The sequence below is a fragment of the Pollicipes pollicipes genome, unplaced genomic scaffold (genome assembly GCF_011947565.3).
Source record: "Pollicipes pollicipes isolate AB1234 unplaced genomic scaffold, Ppol_2.1 Scaffold_4219;HRSCAF=4965_pilon_pilon_pilon, whole genome shotgun sequence".
NCBI lineage: Eukaryota > Metazoa > Arthropoda > Thecostraca > Pollicipedomorpha > Pollicipedidae > Pollicipes > Pollicipes pollicipes.
Window position 1 is genome coordinate 14,587,485 of NW_023596448.1, and position 21,351 is coordinate 14,608,835.

Below are 21,351 nucleotides of genomic sequence, written 5' to 3' on the forward strand. Positions count from 1 at the left end.
CGACGCCTCTTTGCTTCAAACCCCCGACGTACTATACTTGATTTACAGCATGAAATAAAGGACATCAAAAAAGGAGATCGGGGCGCGGCACCTAGGCTTGAATAAACTTACCATGCGTGACCGCAAGCTGAAAACACGTTGGTAACTCCAAGAATATCAACGGTGAGAAGTACCAATGCTACCATGGTAAAGGCGAACTCCCATCACCGATTTTTGGTAAGCTACTGCACACTTCTATCAACACATGTGTTGACGGCCGCTAATGTCGTGATGCTAGGATGATAGCGCAATAGGCCATCCACAAAATGCAGTGTGGTGGAGAGAGAAATGAGGGAGGAGGGGGCAGGAAGGCCTCAACACCGAGGGCTAACAGATGGCATGAAGGGCAATAATGCTTATGTGGAGTAAAGGGTGGAAAGGTGAGTAAAAACGTTTACAAATGAATGCCACTGCCGGACCACCGAAAGGTTTGCATAACAAGGAATGCTGCTCAAGAAAAGCTTGTTACTTGTCATACACGAATCCGTCATAAGTTGAAGGTCGTTATAACCAGTATGACTGCAATTGGCAAAAGTTGTCGAACTGTCTTTTAAATCAGCAGCCCCACTGAAATGTGGAAGTGATGTTCGCAACCAGGGTTAGAGTTATTTGTTCAGAGAGATAAGTTTCTGTGTGCGCTGGTCGTCCAATTTGTGGCTGAAATGTGCTAACTAGGATTACTTGAATGAAACAATGGCCACGCAATGCCAGCGCCCGCACCCACCCTGGAGCAGGCTTATAGCTTTAGGATCCCCTTGGCTGTTTCTTGCGTGCAATAGTGGGCTATTCAGTGAGGACTTACGGAAATCGAGATGCGCTCCGTAAGCTTAACGAGGGCAGTGTCATTGAACAATCTTTTGCCGTTTCCTCCTCCTCTGAAAACCCGTTTATATTCCGGATGTTTTAAGGCTTTTTCCACATTGTACACTCTGGGCGGGTACTGGGTGCTTTCTTCTGTGGTCGTGGCAAAGTTCAAGTCGCCCAGTAGCACCTTCACTCTGCAAAATAACAGGATTTGGCGTGAGGATGCCACATAACCTTTACGAAATGGTTGATATATGAAAACACACATAGCGAGGGGCCGCACTGGACTACACATCGCTTCACTGATTCGTTAGGGTTGCAGCAGGGACACATAAATGAAAATACCATGCACTGATTTTGCACTGTGGATCACCGGTGATTCATTTTGTTCTCGGTCATTCATTGTCGATGTCGATGACTAGTTTTTCCTGTCGATCATCAAGCGCGACATTTCAGGTACCTAGCAAGCATTGGTAACACATCGGCAACGGAAGGTTTCCCGTATCCGCTTCAGCACCTTGGTGGAAATAAAACCATGCTGTTTCCCGGTCATTCCTGTCGTCCACACGGTGTACGTCGAGGCTGGCATGCCAGCCCAGGCTCTCCGCCCGGAGTGACGTGCGCGGTGGCTTGGACAAACTGACAGTGAGTTCGAACCCCCCTCAACAGGCTGTCGCTTCTCGAGAAAGGAAGTAATTACGTTAACCACGCGACGACGGTGTATGCAAATGTGTGTTTAAGCTCAAATAGGATCCTCCGCAATGCCCAGCGCAAGCTTCTCAGTCAGTCAAAGAGAGCCGCCACAAAGTGAGCTCAGATCCTGCACTTTAGTCTCCGGGCCGCCACATCGACGTGGGGCGTTTTGGATGCTAGTGACTAAAGGACTCTAATGACACTGACCTGTTTTACTATCCCTGACTTGCATGCTGGCAGAAAGGTATAAGAAAGAAAATGTTGGAAGCACAAATTTTGGGCGCTCACCATATCAGGTAGGTAGAAAGGTGAGGGATTGACGAAAAAGAAGGCGAAAGCCCCCGCACCCACCCCAGACATGGCTGTCCCATCACTGTCGCTGCAGGTGCTGGACGAAGGGTTCCAAACTTTATGCCAATTTGACGTTGATTCCCCATCTGGCGTTAACATGGTTGAATGGCGCTCAATAGATGGAACGCGGTGAAAGGGCACCAAGAGGTGTGAACTGATGGCATTAAACGGTCTGACGGCATTTTTCACACGGAGGGCTTCGAAAAGTTTTCTGTCAGCACTCTTCCATCTGCGCAGAATCCTGACGTGTAGATGGTTGGTAAGCGGTTCGTTTGGGTCGCTGACGGACGGATGGCCGTCGAGAGGTGTGCACACCATTTGGTTCGCGACATCTCCAGATACCCAATAAAAAACAAGCACACGCCTTGTTTCGTGCCGCCAATAAAAATGTGTTGGTCAAAGTCGCACAGCATCAGATATAAAGCGTTTTTGGTCGCATATCGATCTTCCAGTCCGGCGTTGAAGGTGGCGCATGATGTATATCCAGATGAAGAACGAGGTCGCTACAGGGCAGAACGGCGCAAATATTTCTGCACGCATTTCGGCTGGTCCCTGGGGTCTAGGCTTGAAACCCAGATGAGCGTATGGCTTCTTGCACCTGTTTCTTTAAACGGTCACCAATCAATATTAGTGTTGGCATTTGATGATCTGGTCTCACGGGCGGCTGTTGTTGTTGTGTTGTTGTTGTTGTCTCACGGGACGGCTGGGGGAGAGAGAAAGAGAGAGAGAGAAGAGAGAGAGAGAGAGAACGAGAGAGAACGAGAGAGAACGAGAGAGAACGAGAGAGAACGAGAGAGAACGAGAGAGAACGAGAGAGAACGAGAGAGAACGAGACAGAACGAGAGAGAACGAGAGAGAACGAGAGAGAACGAGAGATCGAGAGAGATCGAGAGATCGAGAGAGATCGAGAGAGATCGAGAGAGATCGAGAGAGATCGAGATCGAGAGAGATCGAATCGAGAGAGATCGAGAGAGATCGGAGAAGAGAGAGAGAGAGAGAGAGATCGAGAGAGATCGAGAGAGAGAGAAGAGAGAGAGAGAGAGAGAGAGAGAGAGAGAAGAGAGAGAGAGAGGAGAGAGAGAGAGAGAGAGAGAGAGAGAGAGAGAGAGAGAGAGAGAGAGAGAGAGAAGAGAGAGAGAGAGAGAGAGAGGAGAGAGAGAGAGAGAGAGAGAGAGAGAGAGAGAGAGAGGAGAAGAGAAGAGAGAGAGAGAGAGAGAGAGATAGGAGAGAGAGGAGAGAGAGGAGAGAGAGAGAGAGAGAGAGAGAGAGAGAGAGAGAGAGAGAGAGAGATAGAGAGAGAGAGAGAGAGAGAGAAGAGAGAGAGAGAGAGAGAGAGAGAGAGGAGAGCGAGAGAGAGAGGAAGAGAGAGAGAGAGAGAGAGAGAGAGAGAGAGAGAGAGAGAGAGAGAGAGACGGTTTATTGGGAAAAGCATGGTTTCGAGTTTCAACTCATATGGCACATGCGCAAAATACATATGAAGTAGGCTTTTACATAGTTGATGATATATCTGTGTTTATAAGAGTGGCCATATGGGAAATACTTTATTGCGTAATCGCGTACCACAGCAAAACGTTTGCAGTGTGCTTGCGCTCCTGGTATTTCTGTCGGAGATCGCCACTCGCAGCTTTGGAAGCACGTCTCTATGCATGGGAGACGCTTGCATTTGTTTTCCTAGCCTTAGGCACAGCTTTCCTCTTCTGTCAGCGAGGTCCATAGTGTTGCAAGATGTGCGAGTACTTTTTCGAATGGTCGAAGATTATTTTCAAGGCTCTCTTCTGCACTTTCTCAATGTGTTACGCCTGCTTGGCAGTGAGTCCTGCATGGAAAACCGGTGCGCAATATTCTAGCAGTGGCCGGATGTAAGTAACATACACACGAACAAGCTGTTCCTATGGTGGATGGTGCTTCTTCATTATGTAGAGCACATATAGAGCTTTCGATGCTTTGGTTACAATCCCATTCACATGTACTTGCCATGACATGTCATTTGAGATTGCTACACCTAAAGGCTTAGTTTTGCTGGCAGTTGGCAGGCATTTCTCCTTGAATCATGATGTCCGGTAGTGCTAATGGTTTTTTGCCGTGAAAAAAATGCATGACTTGACATTTGTCATTGTGCAATATCATCTTGTTTGTCGTTGTCCAATCACTTGTCTTGTCAGTGTGCTCTTGCAACTGGCAGTGCCGATCTACTTGGCCAATTCGACACGCCTGGTGTATGGTAGGGTCGTCTACATACTTCAGTCGGTTGTCAATACCAGCAGTGGCACCGTTAACCATAGCCAGGAAAGCAACCGGGCCAACCAAGGTGCCTTGCGGAGTGCCGCATGTTATAGTTCTCCAAGCGACTTATGGTTCCATCTGGCATCTTGACCCGCTGCTCTCGGTCCTGCAAGAATGAGTGAAGCCACTTTGCATACCCGGAGCGAATTCCCATTGCAATCATGTTCTTGATAACTGTTGTGTGATCAATGAGGTCAAACCCCTTCTTAAAATCGTACATAACCATAGAAAATAATCTGTGTGCTTCGTCTATTTCCGTCAGCAAATCATGCAACAACATAATCAAATAGTGTAGCTTTAAGGCACCTTTCAGATTTTTATATTGGCGCTTATCCATGCTTGATTTTATATCCACCAGAATTCGCGGAACAACATTTTTTGTTCCAAAGCCTTGCTAAAAGTTGGTGTGAGGCTTATCGGTCTCAGATCTCCTGGCAATTTGGGCGATGTTTTCTTTGGCACAGGGGTGATTGTTGTTCTCTGTCACACCAATGGCACGCATCTTTCACGCAATGATCGCTTGAAAATATAAGTAAATGGTACGGCCAGTTCCACAGAAATCTCTTTTACTAGCCGCACTGGAAGTTGTCCAGTGGGAACAGCCATATTTTCTCTCAACTGCGATAGTTGAAAAGCAGCTTGCCACGGCTGTTTCTTAGCAGGAATGCTATTGGCAGGCAGATAGCAGGGAAGCTCTTCTGTGCGCAGCGGTTCATACGTTGTGCATATTTCTGCCAAAAAATTATTTACTAATTCCGATTTTGATTTATCGTCATTGGCTTCCGCAAGATCAAGGCTCCATGATTTTGGTTTTCGGCTGGTTAAGTTGGCTTCTTGTCCGTACCAACAACCTCTTCGGTCAGAAGCAATTATTTGGATTCGTTTCCTGTGCCATGCCGTTTTTGCAGCTGCAATCTGTAAGCTTTTTTGGCTCTAAGTTTTTATAGTCTCTCCATTTGATGACGACTGTGCGCCCTATTGCGTTTGTTTATCAGTTCTTTGAGGCGCTTTGTCATCCATTGCGGCTCACTTGTCTTGCATTTGTATTTAATTTCAGGGAAGTGCTCCTCGTAAGCATTTTGAAGTAGCAGTTCTAGTCGAGCAGCAGCTTGGTCTATATCACTTATTGCTCTGCCATTGCATCTTGCCAGTCCTGGCAGCAAATTCATCTGCCAAAACTTCTGCTGGATGAGCTCTTCAAAGGCCGTACAAAGTCATAGCCTTGAGATCATTCTACTTGTTTTGCAGCCAACCATACGATAGTTTTGTGGTCTGTCGTACCAATGGGTAATAGGTTTAGTGGTGCGCTTGGAGAATCAAAATCAGTCAGCATTTTGTCCAGTACGGCTGAACCTTTTGTGGACTCCGTAACTATTTGCGAGAGAGCCAGCTGACGCGCTAACAATTCTGCATCAAAAGTTTTGTTTGTCTCCCGCCAAGCCAGTTTTTGCTCTTGGCCTTGAGGATGGAAGACGATCAAGTGTTTCCAGAAGGTGTTTAGATAGCACTTTCCGGCGACAGAATGATGCATCAGGAGGAAGGTAAACTCCAGCTACTATGATGCTGTCGGGTTGCAAATGTCGATTGATGTTCCAGCAAACGTCCAGCTCGTCCGGGACTTTAATTTTGGCCACTGTGTATGCTAAGTCATTTGTTATGTACATGGCGACTACTCCATCCTTACTTTTGTTGACCGTCAATAAGTCTCTGTCACGTCGTAGTACTGCATATCCTGCTTGGAAAATTTGGTTACCATGGACGGTCTTGCCCAAATGGGTTTCTGTGACTATTGCTACACCTATCTTATACTTGTGCAACATCATGCCAAGCTCAACTTGCATAGTGGATGTACAAAGTCCATTCACGTTGGCCGTAAGAAAACTTAGATTTCCGGAAGACTATGAGTCAAGTGATTTGTTCTCATGAAATTGATCCGAAGCAGATATCAACTAATCATCTAGTCTAAAAAACCAGCGCTTGGCTGATGATATGCTGTGATATGTTTCTGGCGCCTTCAAACGTGTATAAGATACCTGTCTTGTTCAGGCCTCCAAAAACGCACATCAGTCTTGGCCGCATATCTATGAATCCTACTCCATGGGTGACACACAGCTGGTTGAGTTCACTGTTGACGGTTTTTGCTGTTTCATAAACCATAGTGCCAGTGTGCCGTCTCTCTTCAAGCGAGCAAATGAAGACTCGTTTGATCTTTTTCAAGGACTTTGCATGGTTGACAGTACTGTTTATGCTCTCTAGAACATAATCTGCACTATGATTCAGCACATCGTCGGCCCCGATATGGACCACAACACCTGCTTCGTTTGCTTTATTTCTTGTGACCGCGCTCTTTAAACTCTCAAGTTCATCACTCGTCCTTGTAATAAAAGATACGTTTTGGTCGAAAATAAACTCTTCCATGGCCTCTGCTTTAATCCTGCTTGCGTTTCTTCCACCGATCAGAACTGCTCCACATTTTCGTATCGTCGGCTTCTCTTTCTTTCTCTCCACTCTGGTCCATGCATCACCGCTATCTGCGTTTCCTACGGCGTCTGACACCTTTTCTCCTGCATTAGCCCTCTCTTCGTTTAGTCGACGCCCTTCGTTGTTTTCTTTTCCATAAGTACCTCGAGTGAGTTGGCTGCTTGGTTCCGCTTCTTCAGCAACAGGGATGCCGCTCCTTTCCTTCTTGCATGTTCTTGTGCCTCCCTCGTTTTTTCCACCTTCGTTTTCCCTTGATTCGAGTTCCACGGCGGAGGTCATTTCTAGTTTTCTGGCGACATGCGGTCCATTGCCGCGCCTTGGTGTACTTGCATTGCCTAAATTCATCCTTGCATATCTTGCCTGTATTTCAGCATCTGGCTTACTCCCAGCAGCTACCGTAGCGGCTCCGCATAAAACTCCCAGTTCATGAGTGGTTTTTGTTTGGGCTTCACAATTTCTGTGTTGCCGTTTCAGAAAGTCAAGATTGTTGTCCATTTGTTTTACAGCAAACTGCAGGTCTTTCAGTCCTGCGTCTGGGCCATCAACCATCTTTTTCTTCTTTTCTGCCTGTATGTCCTTAAACACAATGATCATTTCGGCTAATTGCGTTGTCAGACAGTCAAGCATTTCTTCTTGGCTGTTTACTTGGTTTTCCATCAGCTTAAGTTGACGGCGCAATTCCACCGTTTCCATTTTGGTCATTCTTTGAAGGCTTGCAATTAAAACTAAATTGGCTTATCTTAAAAAACGAAGTGACAGTCCCAGGGCGGCGCGTTTTCTAAGTAAATTTTGATTAGTCTTCTTTGGCTAAAAAAGTATATGTAGGTATTTCATATACGTTCTTTAGTGGGCTAGGTCAGGCGTTCCTTGACGGCTGTGTGGGGGGGGGGGGGGGCGGATGTTTACTCTCAAGAGGTGTGGCTAAATCATGTCTGAGTTGAGGAAGATATCCGTCCAGACGCCGCCAGCAGCATGACTGAAAGGTAATGGTGCAACATACCCTGAGCTGGACATATCTCGTAAAATAGCCGACATCGGGTCAGTGTGCCACTGACATAAAGCATTCGGACGCCAGCAAGAAATCGAGATATCAGTTACGCGATCCAACTAATTTTGTCCGAATTAAATCTCTATGGAGAACACTTCTATTAACCTGCCCGAATGCGACCTCTGTGTAGAACACTTCTATTAACCTGTCCGAATGCGATCTCTGTGTAGAACACTCCTGTCAACCTACCAGCCGTTTATATGAGCTTGCTCACAATAAGAGATAACGCATGGCTGATATTAATTAAACCTTACGCTTTTTTAAAGGAGAAAGTACAATGCAATCTGTCTGTTGGGGAAAATAAGCCTACAAAAGATTGGTGAACGCTGGGCTTCTTTACTCCTTCTACGAAGGGATGTGCGGCACACACATCGCCACACACATCGTAGCAGATCTTTTTGTTCGGTGCATGCGATTGAGGAGGTGAGATGTCCGTCCAAAGGTCACAAGTACAGGCGAGGTGTGAACGGTACTCGCGAGCACGGAAGTTTGCGGTGTTTACATCTTCACCATTTGGCACACAAACCAGCTCATACCGTTCGGATCAAAGGCAGACCTACCACCCACACAGCGCCTTGCGCGGGAGGGGTATGTTCCTGTTTCTGAGTGCCTCTTGCAGTGCTGGACACTCGTTCAAGAAGCCGCACACTCCCGGATTGTTCTCCGGATCATTGCATGTCTTGCCCCTGTCATCACCACGGAAGGCGACTGAAATGGGCGGGTTTAAGGTCAAGAACTCGCGGCTCTAGCCTCACGACAACAGCAGTTGTGAGAAAGCAGTTTAAACAGGTGGCCTGCTGTGTTTGCTGGCATTTAACTCACACCCTGCCGGGGCCTCTTGACTACCTCGCCGTGCTGTTACCCAGACGGTGGGAAGGGGAAAATTGCACCACATTGTATGAACTTTCTTCTAGTGTCATCAGCTATTTGTGCATTCCGTTGATGAATGACCTCATGTGCGTTTGTGTTGGAGCTTGTGCAGAATGCACCACAGTATGTCACGGCGTTAGTGATACTACTCGTGGCAAAGAACCTGAGGTGTTAGTTTATTGCGGGCGTACTCGGTGCACGTGAAAATGGCCGGCAATTTGAAAGACAGAACGCCAGTGGTAAATGCTTGCCCTGATTTGCCATTTTTTTTAAAACACGGATGGATGGGGGCAGGGGTCGATGCGAACCTGCCGTCGTTTCAAACAAAGAAAGATAGAATCTAGGAGAGAACGCCATTGGTTTGTTCTCAACAGCAAGACATATCGATCAGTGACTTTTTGGTTGGGTCAAGAATTCCTTCCATTATGCCAGGTTAAAGGCCAAATTTTTCTGAGAATCGAACTTTTCTGGTTCACGTACTGATATGTACCAGACCATGCCCCGCAGCGCTACGAAGCCTTAAAAGCATATTTCTTTGTGAATTCTGAGTGAAATGGTGTGTACTGTGATGTGTTTTGATCATGTACGCATGATGCCTAGGCTCGCTAACCGACGCCCAGCCGGGGGCCTGAGGCTACCGCGACCTGCCAGGCGTTGACTTCGCCTGTGATCCCGAACTTCCAGACGTTGCACGAGAAGAACAAAGGTATCGTTGTGAAGATCGCGTCAAATCATGGAGAATGTACACCAAATGTTCCACTTTCGGCCAAACGTGAGGTCACCAGAGATTACGAATGCTTAAAACGGTCGTTCTGATAGGTGTAGTTAAGACAAATATTCATACCTTAAGACGGACGTCGAGGGGACAGATGCAAGAAACATGCCATCGCGGAAAATTATACAAAACGTACTCATAATCATGATAGGTTTTTCACACACAACTAAAAAGCGATCTGGTGACAAGTTAAGGTGCTGCAAGTGAGTCAGGCGCCCTCGGTAATGGCAATTATGACACGACCAGTCTCCCAACGACACTGACGTTTTAAAGACTTATTATGATGCAAGCAAACAATGACGTAATAAGGAGTATTTGGTATATAACATTTCGATATGTTTATCATTTATGACGTATCTGGGAGTATCTGAGGTGAACAGAGAACTCAGAGAACTTCGTTTCACAGCATAGGCACCCAAAAATAATACTAAGATTAGCATAACAAATGAGAGTAGTTTGTGGGACTAGACCAGGCGGCAGCAAAACCCCCTTGAAGCCTCCTGAGTTCTAGTGTTCAGGTCAGCACCAGGTCAGCGGCTGGCCAGCATGCGTGCATGCTTCGTAACTGCATACAGCCCGACGGACGGCATGCGTGCTTCGTGGCTGTTGGCGCGGCGCATACGAAAGGCTGGACTCTGAAGGTAAGATGCTGTAATTGCGTCAATACATTTGCTACGTGTAAGCGTTAATCGTTATATAAGCATTTTGGGATTCACCTTTCTAACAAAAGTTTATGGAACTCCATCCTCCATGAGGCAATCTGTTAAGACGCCTGCAACTTTGCTCAGTGTATGATCAGCCACGATAGCGCAGGTCATACAAAAGCCTTAGTCTTAGTCTAAAACTCCACACAGAATCGGCTTGACGGTCGGGTGACCGATACTGGTTTCCCCTTTCCCACGGAACTCTACGCAGTCATTGCGCGGGTCTGTTGGCGCTAGGCTACCATGTGTGGGTAGGCAGCATAGCAAGGGCGCAGTCAAGAGAGGCAGGCCCCTCTCCATGCCAGTATTTTTTTCGTCACAGGTGTCTCTCCGGACAGGAAGTACAAGATCGGCATGATGCCTATTCGCCGGGTTCCGCTCCTCCCTTAAGAGAATTCTAGCTGCACCTATGCAGCATCGACATAATCATAGTCATGCGTCATGTGTCGCCATTTCATTTTTAAAGGTGCATGCTCGCAATATGCAAGTCACATTCTGAAATATTCTGTCGCCACAGTATTTCACGACATATTTCTATGTCTCAAACATGGCTAGATTTCTACGGCTTTCGGTTAGTCGTGGCTCCCGTGGGGTCCTTAAAAAAGCGCGGCCCGCAACGGATGACTCGTGGGCGGTCAGTATCTCAGCCGACGGACGCGCTGGGCTACACCCGCGTCTTTAACGGACGTAGGATTGTGCGGCGTGACATGTGCTGATCGCATATCCAGCGCCACCTCAACCATCGTCGTCGCGGCTGCCACCATCGCTGATGTTGTCGCCACTTCCGCTGACGAGGTTCTGCGAGGCCGTCACGAGTCGTCGAAGGCAGGACATACCGCCTGCGATGAGGCAGTCGTCATCACTGCTGTCTCACCCGTTGCTGCCACTCTGCGAAACCGGCACGAGCCGTCGAAGGCAGTAGATACCGCCGGTTGCCCCAGCACATGCACCCGCGGGCAGTCTCATCCCCTGTCTACGACCGTGACGTCTCACCCGCCAGCCATCGGCGCCAGGCAGACCTGTCTCGGGGTCCTGCACGAGGACGCGCTGTCTGGCCCAGAGGTGCCTGAGCTAGCCAGCGCTTGCGTCGTGCCACTCGGTTCTGACTAGGCCTGAACTCTGCTGCCGTCTTATCGCATGCAACGTCCGCTGCCATACGTCAGTGACCGCCTGGTGGGCCGCCGCCACGTCGGCGGCAGCCAGCGGCCTTGGGCGGGCGAGCGGCCGTCTGCCTGTGAAGTGCTGCGCAGCTGCAAGGCGCCGTGCGCTGCGATCAGATGAGTCGATCCAGCCATCGGCCCAAGTCAGGTACGGCCAACCGGTTGGCCGCACAGGCCGCAGGCCGCCGGCGGCCAGGCACGTCGCGGCCGTGGCCGTATAACAGGTTCCTCTCTGAGTAGCTCGGAGAGTTCGGATTTCACTAAGCAGCCAGGCAGGTCCGGTGATCGAGTGGTGACCAACGATTCTCGGGGGATCCTGGTATCGAGCTCTTCTTCTTCAACAACGACCGATCCATGTGGCAGACATCCAGACCCGGGCAGCAGACAGCGGAAGGCTTTGGTACCTGCCGCACTCTCCTTTCCCAGAGCCGATGTCTGAAGACCGGACTGCTGCACTCTCCGACCCGGGCGCCGCAACCTGGCAGCCTCAGACCCGGGCGTCGCACTCCAGCAGCGACAGACCCGGGCTCCGCACTCCAGCAGCGACAGGCTCGGGCGCCGCACTCCAGCAGCGACAGACCGGGCTCTGCACTCAGCAGCGACAAACCAGGGCACCGTTCTCCAGCAGCGACAGACCCGGGCGCCGCACTCCAGCAGCGACAGACCCGGGCGCCGTACTCCAGCAGCGACAGACCTGAGCCCGCACTCCAGCAGTGACAGACCCGGACGCCGCACTCCAGCAGCGACAAATCCGGGCGCCGCACTCCGGCAGCGACAGACCCGGGCTCCGCACTCCAGCAGCGACAGACCCGGACGCCGCACTCCAGCAGCGACAGACCCGGGCTCCGCACTCCAGCAGCGACAGACCCGGACGCCGCACTCCAGCGGCGACGGACCCGGGTTCCGCACTCCAGCAGCGACAGACCCGGGCGCCACACTCCAGCAGCGACAGACCCGGGCGCCGCACTCCAGCAGCGATAGACCCGGGCTCCGCACTCCAGCAGCGATAGACCCGGGCTCCGCACTCTAGCAGTGACAGACCCGGGCGCCGGATTCCAACAGCGACAGACACGGGCGCTGCACTCAGCAGCGACAGACCAGGGCCCCGTACTCCAGCAGCGACAGGCCCGGGCGCCACACTCCAGCAGTGACGGACCCGGGTGCCGCACTCCAGCAGCGACAAATCCGGGCGCCGCACTCCGGCAGCGATAGACCCCGGCTCCGCACTCCAGCAGCGACAGACCAGGGCGCCGCACTCCAGCAGCGACAGACCCGGGCGCCGCACTCAAGCAGCGACAGACCCGGACGCCGCACTCCAGCAGCGACAGACTAGGGCGCCGTACTCCATCAGCAACAGACCTGAACCCGCACTCTAGCAGCGACAGACCCGGGCGCCGCACTCCAGCAGCGACAGACCCGGACGCCGCACTCCAGCAGCGACAGACCCGGATGCCGTACTCCAGCAGCGACAGACCTGAGCCCGCACCTTCAGAAGCTGCGAACCGGGGCGCCACGCTCTCCCCTCCAGATCTGATCTGAAATTAAAATGGTCACTGGGTTATTGACGTTTGTGTGACTTCCAGCAAATAGGTTCCAGTAGCGTCCCCGCGGAGTCGCCACTAGCAAAAGGGTTCCCTATGGCCCGCAACACTGGTGGCCCCACCCTCCGCCCCATCCCCATCCCCACGGTGCAGATATCGCAAACCGGGACACTTCACCGATCCCGGCGCGTGCACAGGAATATGTGCGTGCGTGCGTGGTTGTTCGAGTCTTCCGAGCTGTGAATAATCTCTTACAGAAGCTCTCCAGCCGAGGGAGCCAGGAAACCCTGAATATTCGCCCTTAAACTGCGAGTAAGGAAAAACAACGCAACATAGACAGCGCTACATGCACCTGATGCGGCGAAATGGAGCCGAAGTAGGCCCTCAATTGAAAAAAGATTACAATGCGACAAGACAACACTAACAGCATGTGGTAAAAAAAGAACTAGAAACAGCATTCGTGTGTGTGTGTGTGTGTGTGTGTGGGGTGTGGGTGTGGGTGTGGGTGTGGGTGTGGGTGGGGTGTGGGTGTGGGTGTGGGTGTGGGTGTGGGTGTGGGTGTGGGTGTGGTGTGGGTGTGGGTGTGGGTGTGGTGTGGGTGTGGGTGTGGGTGTGGGTGTGGGTGTGGGTGTGGGGTGTGGGGTGGGTGTGGGTGTGGGTGTGGGTGTGGGTGTGGGTGTGGGTGTGGGTGTGGGTGTGGGTGTGGGTGTGGGTGTGGGTGTGGGTGTGGGTGTGGGTGTGGGTGTGGGTGTGGGTGTGGGTGTGGGTGTGGGTGTGGGTGTGGGGTGTGGGTGTGGGTGTGGGTGTGGGTGTGGGTGTGGGTGTGGGTGTGGGTGTGGGTGTGGGTGTGGGTGTGGGTGTGGGTGTGGGTGTGGGTGTGGGTGTGGGTGTGGGTGTGGGTGTGGGTGTGGGTGTGGGTGGGGGTGTGGGTGTGGGTGTGGGTGTGGGTGTGGGTGTGGGTGTGGGTGTGGGTGTGGGGTGGGGTGTGGGTGTGGGTGTGGGTGGGTGTGGGTGTGGTGGTGTGTGTGGGTGGGTGTGTGTGTGTGTGGGTGTGGGTGGGTGTGGGGTGTGTGGGTGTGTGGGTGTGGGTGTGTGTGTGGGTGTGTGGGTGTGTGTGTGGGTGTGTGGGTGTGGGTGTGGGTGTGGGTGTGGGTGTGTGGGTGTGTGGGTGTGGGTGTGTGGGTGTGGGTGTGGGCATGGTTCCGAGCTGTCTGCTGGTCCGGCTACTATGGGCATGTTGAAGTGGATTGACCAGCAGTCCAACTACTCGGGCGGCTTAGACGTAAAAAGATGGATTAACGCTGTTCCACAACGGACCTTTTGTTTCAGAATGCTTAATGGTATGCGACCGACCGCACTCGCCAACAGTATACTGATGTCGATACTTACACCAAGATCATACTTTACCCATGCTTAGATCATGGTACATATCCCATCACAGAGTGTAATCCCATGACACCATATTCTAGAAAGTGTGAGCTATTATGTTTCTGCTTTACATGCGATGAACAATCCCTGTTTTAAGCGGATTCTGAAAGCATCCAATCACCAGCCCTTGAAACATTTGCCTTTAAATTTCGCTCGTGTACCACGAAAGACCCAGCGGAGTGCTCCACAATGCTGTCAAGTAAACGGAATTGCCCTGATTTGTAGCAAGCTTACACATCAAGTCAGAAGATTGAACAACACGGTGACTTTTTCACGACTTTCTCTCGGTGGCGTTTTCACTCCTCATGGTTTCAAAAATTACCTCTTTTTACTATACCTTACCGAGCTATGAGGTTGTACGTTTATCTATGATACAGTTGTGTAAAATTGCCAATATATAAGCTTGAGGACACGATTCGTTCGCTTCAAATCTTTAAAATGCTACGAGTTGAAGTTGGGGATTCCAGCTAAAAGCGGGCTTTTGTGACAGACGCGTTACGCTCTTTGACGCTATGTCCCAGCATTTGCCTTGTTTAGGCGTTCAGCTTCCGTGATTTGTTTTAAGCCGACGAATTGAAAAAGCGCATTGAGAACTGTCTTTTCGAGAATGCGGTAATGATCAGTGGCGTACAAGAGCCCATAAAACATGGGTACTAAGCACTAATTAATTCACTGTGATGAAAAGGAAGACGTGCGATGCGTCGTTCCGCTTTGCAGCACCGTCGGTTCCCGGCTTTCGAAACCGGTCACCAAAAACCACTCGTTCTACGAGAGGCCTCAAGGTTTACGAACCGTTAGCCTCCAAGTTTGGAGACCAGCTTTCGACCTGCGGATGACGTAGTGGATGCGGCGCGTCACGAGGGTAGAGGTTTCTCGCCCTCCCTAGACCGTGGCGTGGTCCCAAAGCAGGCGCAGGGATGAGCATTAGTGACGCGTAGTACTTCCGATCAGTTTCTCTATGTAAGAATTTTAGGCGACCGAGGAGGGACCCAGTTCCAGCTGACACCGGCATACTTTTGTCTGGAATCTTGTTACTCATGCAACTGCGCATGATACAGTTGCAATAGTTCCAGTTGAGAGCAACTCGGAAATGCAACAACAACAGTTAATCGTTCTCAAGGGGCGTGTTCATTATTGATATGAGGCTTCGGCCTGTGGTAGCCATTTTGAGCGTTGCTCAATGCAAGTCGCAGTCACGTTCTTTTAAGACTTCAAAGCCGCTTGCATCTGAGCTTGACGCACGCAAAGTTGTGTAGACTAATTCGTGCAGCCAAGTCGAAAGTTGTCCAGCCATGCATGATACCATGGACACGCCACGCGAATACCGCCACCTCAATGGCCATGCATATTTTTCATTGGCATATTTGTGTCTGGTACATATTAGTAAGACTAGCGGTACCAACGGACAACACATTCAACCAGTTTAATGCGTTGAGTGCTAGCTTCAAACACCCGTCATGTTTTGGGCTACGCGTAGAGGACTTTAAGCAGTAGCACTAGTAATGAAGAACATGAGGCTTTGAATCAAATAATTTCAGAATCCAATGCAAGCAACGCAATGCAGCATCTGGCATGCAACGCATCAACTTACTTTGTCCCGACAGTACCAAAGTCAGCCCAAAGACAGAAATAAAATAACACGCCAGCGCACTATCGCCGCCTACGGGTCACATTGTACTGGACTTATCAGCAGCAAGTCGCCGGCAGCGCTTTTTCCAGAAAATGCGGCCATCCGTCCAGAGGCCGAGTCGGCGGATGCCGGGGAGGGGTGGCCGGCAGGCGGATGATGCAATCAGCTGGTGGGGATTCCCGGATCAGGCGGAGGGGGGGGGGGGGGCTTCTCCAAGGGCTCTGAGGCACCGGTGGCACGGTATCTCGCGGAAGGTCTGCGTCACACCTTGCCGGCGCTTTGGCTTTGTGTCTCACGTGGCGCCTCGCGCATGCAGCAGAACCAGAACCCTTATAGCTGCAGCTCTCTGACGCGTCGGTGGTCTGGACCTCCCGAGCATCTTTACCCAGTGACCGAATCGCACAGCATTCATTGCAGACCAGAAACCAGGTGTTAGAGATGAACGACGACCTTTGAAGAGGTTTGTTTGTTATTATGTATTTATATGTCATATTTAGTTATCATTCTATTGATTTCGTATCACGTTTGTTATATTAATATTTATTTAGACAATATGTTTTACTTTAACCTATTTGTGAGTGGCAGACCTTACCGGCGGTATTAACAAGCGCCGAGAGGAGGCAAAAGGTGACGGGGCTTGGGCTATTCTCGCAGCGACTCGTCGTCGGGATCGACGAAAATGTGAGAATTCATGATACAACCATAGCACTCATTTGGAAGCTAGAAAAGTGCTAAATAGTCCAGTTTCCCTAAACCCTCAACCCTCTAGCCCGCAGCCAGACATGACTCATCAGGTGTAGAACAGTTATTTGAGACATAATGCCTTTTTATGGTGTGCAGGTGGCCAAGAGCATTTATTTTTTCCGCCAAAATGGAGTAACTTATCTTGATATCATCAATAAAACACAGCTTCTCGCCGAAATTTACAGCTTAGCGATTTGTGTGAGCCAAGCAGCACGCGATCCAAATGCAACGTACACCGGCAACCATTTCAATTTGTTGGCTGATTGTCCCCCGCTTCAAACATCAGTCAACGTTTTCCCTTCAAACATGCAGAGGCTAGGGAGCATTGTAAATATAAAAGACATTATTACAAACTGTCATTTGCAGACCCAAAAAGTTGAGCAACACATCAATCAAAGTGCATCTGAGCTTTCGTTTCTGTCTTTGCTAGTATTGACGCCCCTCACATGAAATGACTCTGCTTGCCAGGTCCTATATTCTCCGTATAGCAAATAAATGCGCGTTCTTGTAACAGATGGAGTAATCATCAACGCAATTCAAGACAGGTTTAAAACGTGGACGGCCTTCTCGTGTTGAAGTGTGCTGGTCAGCTTGTTGCTGCGATAGAGCAGATTAAGTACTCTCCCACTTTGAGTTGGAAAGTCGATTTGCGGGCGACATCTGACGGGCATGGCCATGGTGAGATCAAACATGACATTCATTTTGCCAAACTGCTGGAAACTGCAATGCTGCCTCCATATGGCAACATCAGAATATGCTGCCATATGGAGTCTTGGGACAGACCTGACGCAGCTAATACAGAAGTGTTTGATGGCGATTTTTTTCCCTGTGGGGATGTTTATCATGTGCACCTCTTACTTGTTTCGCATTTTAATCTCGAAGGTTGAGGGGCATGATTTATATATATATATATATATATATATATATATATATATATATATATATATGTATCTGCCAGCAGACCATGCAAAAGGTGCTGAATTTGTGTTTTTGGAGGAGCAGGAAGAAGCCGGTAAGTCTCCTCTGGACGAGGTAATTGCTTACCTTACTTGCTTTCAGCACATGATTGATAACGAGAGTTAGCCATTTTCTGTTCTAATGCATCGAGTTTTGCCACAAAACAAATGATGATGCCTCAAGGCATGACATTGGCTTATTTCGTTCCATATTCTTGGTTATTAGCCCCAAACTTCTCAAAGTGGTTCCTAATGGCTACTTTAACCAGACGTTTTCCATAGTTGGTTTATTACATTACATATATATATATATATATATATATATATATATATATATATATATATTACATTATATATATGTATATATTACATGCATATATTTATTACAGTGCCTATATAAATGGTTTGCTGACCGGCAAATGACTGTACTTTATATATGTACTATGTTTTTAACACAGGGATACTCTAAGCTACATAGCAATTATAATATGAGTTAAATATTGCTATGTAACAAATAGTCAGACCACCCCATTTCAAATGTGAAGCCAACATCTCAAATTTTGTCATTAAATATGAATAAAAGAGCCCAAGTGGATGCATTTGCTGCAGCTGAAAAGGCAAGCAGCAATACTGGCATGGCCATCCAAAAGTTATGTTATTTTTGGAGAACAGAGATTGTTTTGTGGAGCATACCAATTATTGCCCTTGACATAGGCCAACCATGGCAATCAAAATTAGTTTTTCAAAGTGATTTAAAGTGTTTTAATTTGCATGTTGCCAACTTGGTCTCATGTCAACAAGCATGCAAAAATAAGCGGAATAAAAATGCAGGTTGAAACCAGCCAAAAACTAGCTTTAAGTACCAGGTTTTAATCACCAGTGCTGCTGTCAACAGATAGGCGAGTTCAGATGATGTTCATCCTACGGGCTACTCTAAGTTAGGTTAAGTTGGCAAGTGGATGGCAAGTGGCAACAGGAATTGTGCAAGAATCAATAACTCACAACTGCTGCTGTGATAAAAGCAGGTTATACAGGATGAGATGACGTAAGGCCTTTTAGGTTCGGCATAGGCTACTTTCATGGAAATAGTCATTGATATTTTGTAAGAAGCAGTGACAAAATGTTTGCTTTCCCTGACCCCACCTTAATAGAAGCCAGAATTATATCTATTGTGTTTGACTTGGTGCTGGGCTGATGTGCAGGAGTCCAATGTTTTGTTTTGTTTGAGTGTTTTTTGCTTGTTGAATTTTCTGTTGTTATATTGCTATTTAATTTGCTTTGCCTTGATTTGTTTTGTTTTAAAAGTGCTGTAGAAGGGAACTGAAAAGTGCCGCATCAAATTATTGGTGTAGTATTTTGTTATGCTCATGATACTGTCATGAAATTACTGTGCTGCAACACGCGCCCAGTTGGCCGGCTAGATTCCCTTCGCTCGGGTGTGGGGGAGGGGTAATTTGAACCCCCCTCTGAGATCTCGAGAACTAAGAAAGCTAGAGACAACCAAATTCACAGGTGTCTTAACCTATACGTGAACTCACTTAGGTTAGGGTTCCAGCTTCATAGGTTATGACCTTCAGGTCAAATAAGGTCAAACATTTTCAAATTCCAGGTTGGTCTCCAGAGCGCTCCAGAATCTAGGCAACTGTCTCTAAGAAAAAGGTTACAAGCCCATTTGAGGTCATTGACCTCGTTTGAACCTTTGAAGGTCATAGTGACCAAAATGATACAAGACTGCCCTGGGTTTTCATTTGAATAAGCGACAACGATCACGCTAGGCAGTATGCTCCTAGAACAAAACGTCCGACCCGGGTCGTCTTAGGTCATTGGCCTGTCCTGACCTCTAAGAAGTCAACTGAAAATGCATAATGCGGTTCCTGCTGTCAATCAATTCGAAATGAGCACCAGAAACTATCCCATACAGCAAGCCCTAAATTAATAAATCAGGTTGGTTTTGACCTTGGTCTGACCATTGTACCTGACCTTAGGTCAACGTAATTTGTTCATTCAATATTGCGGTGCCTAAAAAAGCACCTCAGATGTTATGTATTTGTCAAACACTCCGTTGGTGTATCAGATTCAACGTTTCCCTATAAATTGTCTTCGTTGAAACCATGGGCTGACTTTGACCTGTCATAGGTGAACTACGCTACAAGATACATCTAAAATTGGTATGTCAAACGATCTGCTATGCAATCTTCTACAGCTTTGCAAAATGTGGTGCGTCTACGCCGCGATGTTCAAAAACCATTCGGGGAAAGCCCTCGGGGGCCAATTGCCCCCCCCCCCCCGCCACCCGAGCGCGTGTTAATGTATTCTGGTTTCACTTTAATGGCCTAAGATGTTAAAAACACGAAATAGTTTTGTCAGGTTTCTGATGTTACGTCCATGACAACTTGAAATAGATGTCTTGCTTGCTGAAGCATCCGTGACGAGCTCAAAGTTCCGTCTTTTGTGAATGGATTTTTTTACTCCCGCACGGTCTTTTGCGATGGGATTTTTCGGTCCCATCCTAGTTCAAAAGCGATTCTAGCTCCCTGGCAGCAATTGGCCAAACTTACTTCTAACGAAACTTCGAAACTTCGCCGTGGTTGAGCCAGACCAATGGTCTGGGTAGTAGCCAAAACGTGCCTGGATTCAGGTCAGAAAAGGACTTACTTCGGACAGTGTTGAAATCTATTGTACCAAACAGCGGAGACTTAATGCCTTCTGTTTACCTAGCCTCAAAAATTTAGTCATTGTTACAACATAGCCATATTACAGCATAACATAACTCGTCCGTCGCAATTCTAGCGACGAACATCTACCTCTGCCCCGAATTTTCTGGGCCGTGACTAGATGGTATGGTTATTTATGTAAGCTCGTTACAGATTGGGGACAGCCAGCAGGGGGGTGGGGGGCTGGGAGCTTTACCCGATAGTCCGAATGCGTTACGACATCGACAGGATCATCATCTCGTCTCAGAAGCTAAGAAAGAGGAATTTTCGCCTCATGTTACAGAAAAGGTGCCAAAAATAAGAGTTTAAAGCGTGAATTTGTAGTGGCCGCGGCTGTCAAACATAAGCAGAAAACGCTCCCCCCCTGAGATATAACAAAGAGTGTCCGTAAAGAGAACCATAGATAAAGTAGCCCATTAATGCTTGAACGTAAAATACCTATTTTTTACATTGTTTGATGTTTCACACGGTGAAGCAAATAACTGCGCGATCTGGCTCGATGATGCTCGAGGTTTGATTATTCTTAACATGAGTGCAGGTAACAATATGGACAGACTATAATTTTATAGAAACGCACGATATCCTAGCAGCACTGACTTTTACGCTTTAGCAACACAAATGCAATATTTGAGCTGAACGTACCAAATTGCGTCAGATTGTGACCTTAGCTTGGTAAGTTGAAAAAATCAGAAAGAGAAACCTGGTCACCATAGATGTTAAAGAAGCGCCCAGAGGCATTAGAGCCAGTTAAGAATCGAGCCCGGGATCCCAGTGCGGAGGCTGGAAACGCACCCGATTGAGGTAGTTTCCTCACGGGGTCCTAGCAAAACATTTAAAGCAAAAATGATTGAAAGGCATACTCGGACTTGTCTTTCCCGGGCAATTTCACCCCTCTGCCCCAATGATCACAATGGGAAGCCACAGCATCTCCTCAGTCACCAGGGGAGCAGCCGGGGCCAGGATCAGGAAGCCACAGTATCTTCTCAGTCACCAGGGGAGCAGCCGGGGCCAGGATCAGGAAGCCACGACAGTTCCAGCTCTCAATCCTTTCTAAATTCAAACTGAACCGGAAACCCTCAGCCTCAGACAGCGCAGTGCAGCATCCGGCATGCCACGCGCCAACTTACTTT

The 21,351-nt window shown here is 48.7% G+C and overlaps 1 long non-coding RNA gene across 1 annotated transcript in view; it reads right to left on the reverse strand.

Annotated features, from left to right (window-relative positions):
* Positions 1-927: 927 nt before the first annotated feature.
* The window catches only part of LOC119095878 (uncharacterized), a 30,220-nt gene continuing 9,796 nt past the window's right edge, over positions 928-21,351 (reverse strand). The window contains exons 2-3 of the long non-coding RNA XR_005093942.1: positions 8,236-8,407; positions 928-1,037 (exon numbers count right to left, since the gene is read on the reverse strand). This is a non-coding gene — a long non-coding RNA (uncharacterized LOC119095878). The remainder of the gene's footprint in view (positions 1,038-8,235; positions 8,408-21,351) is intronic.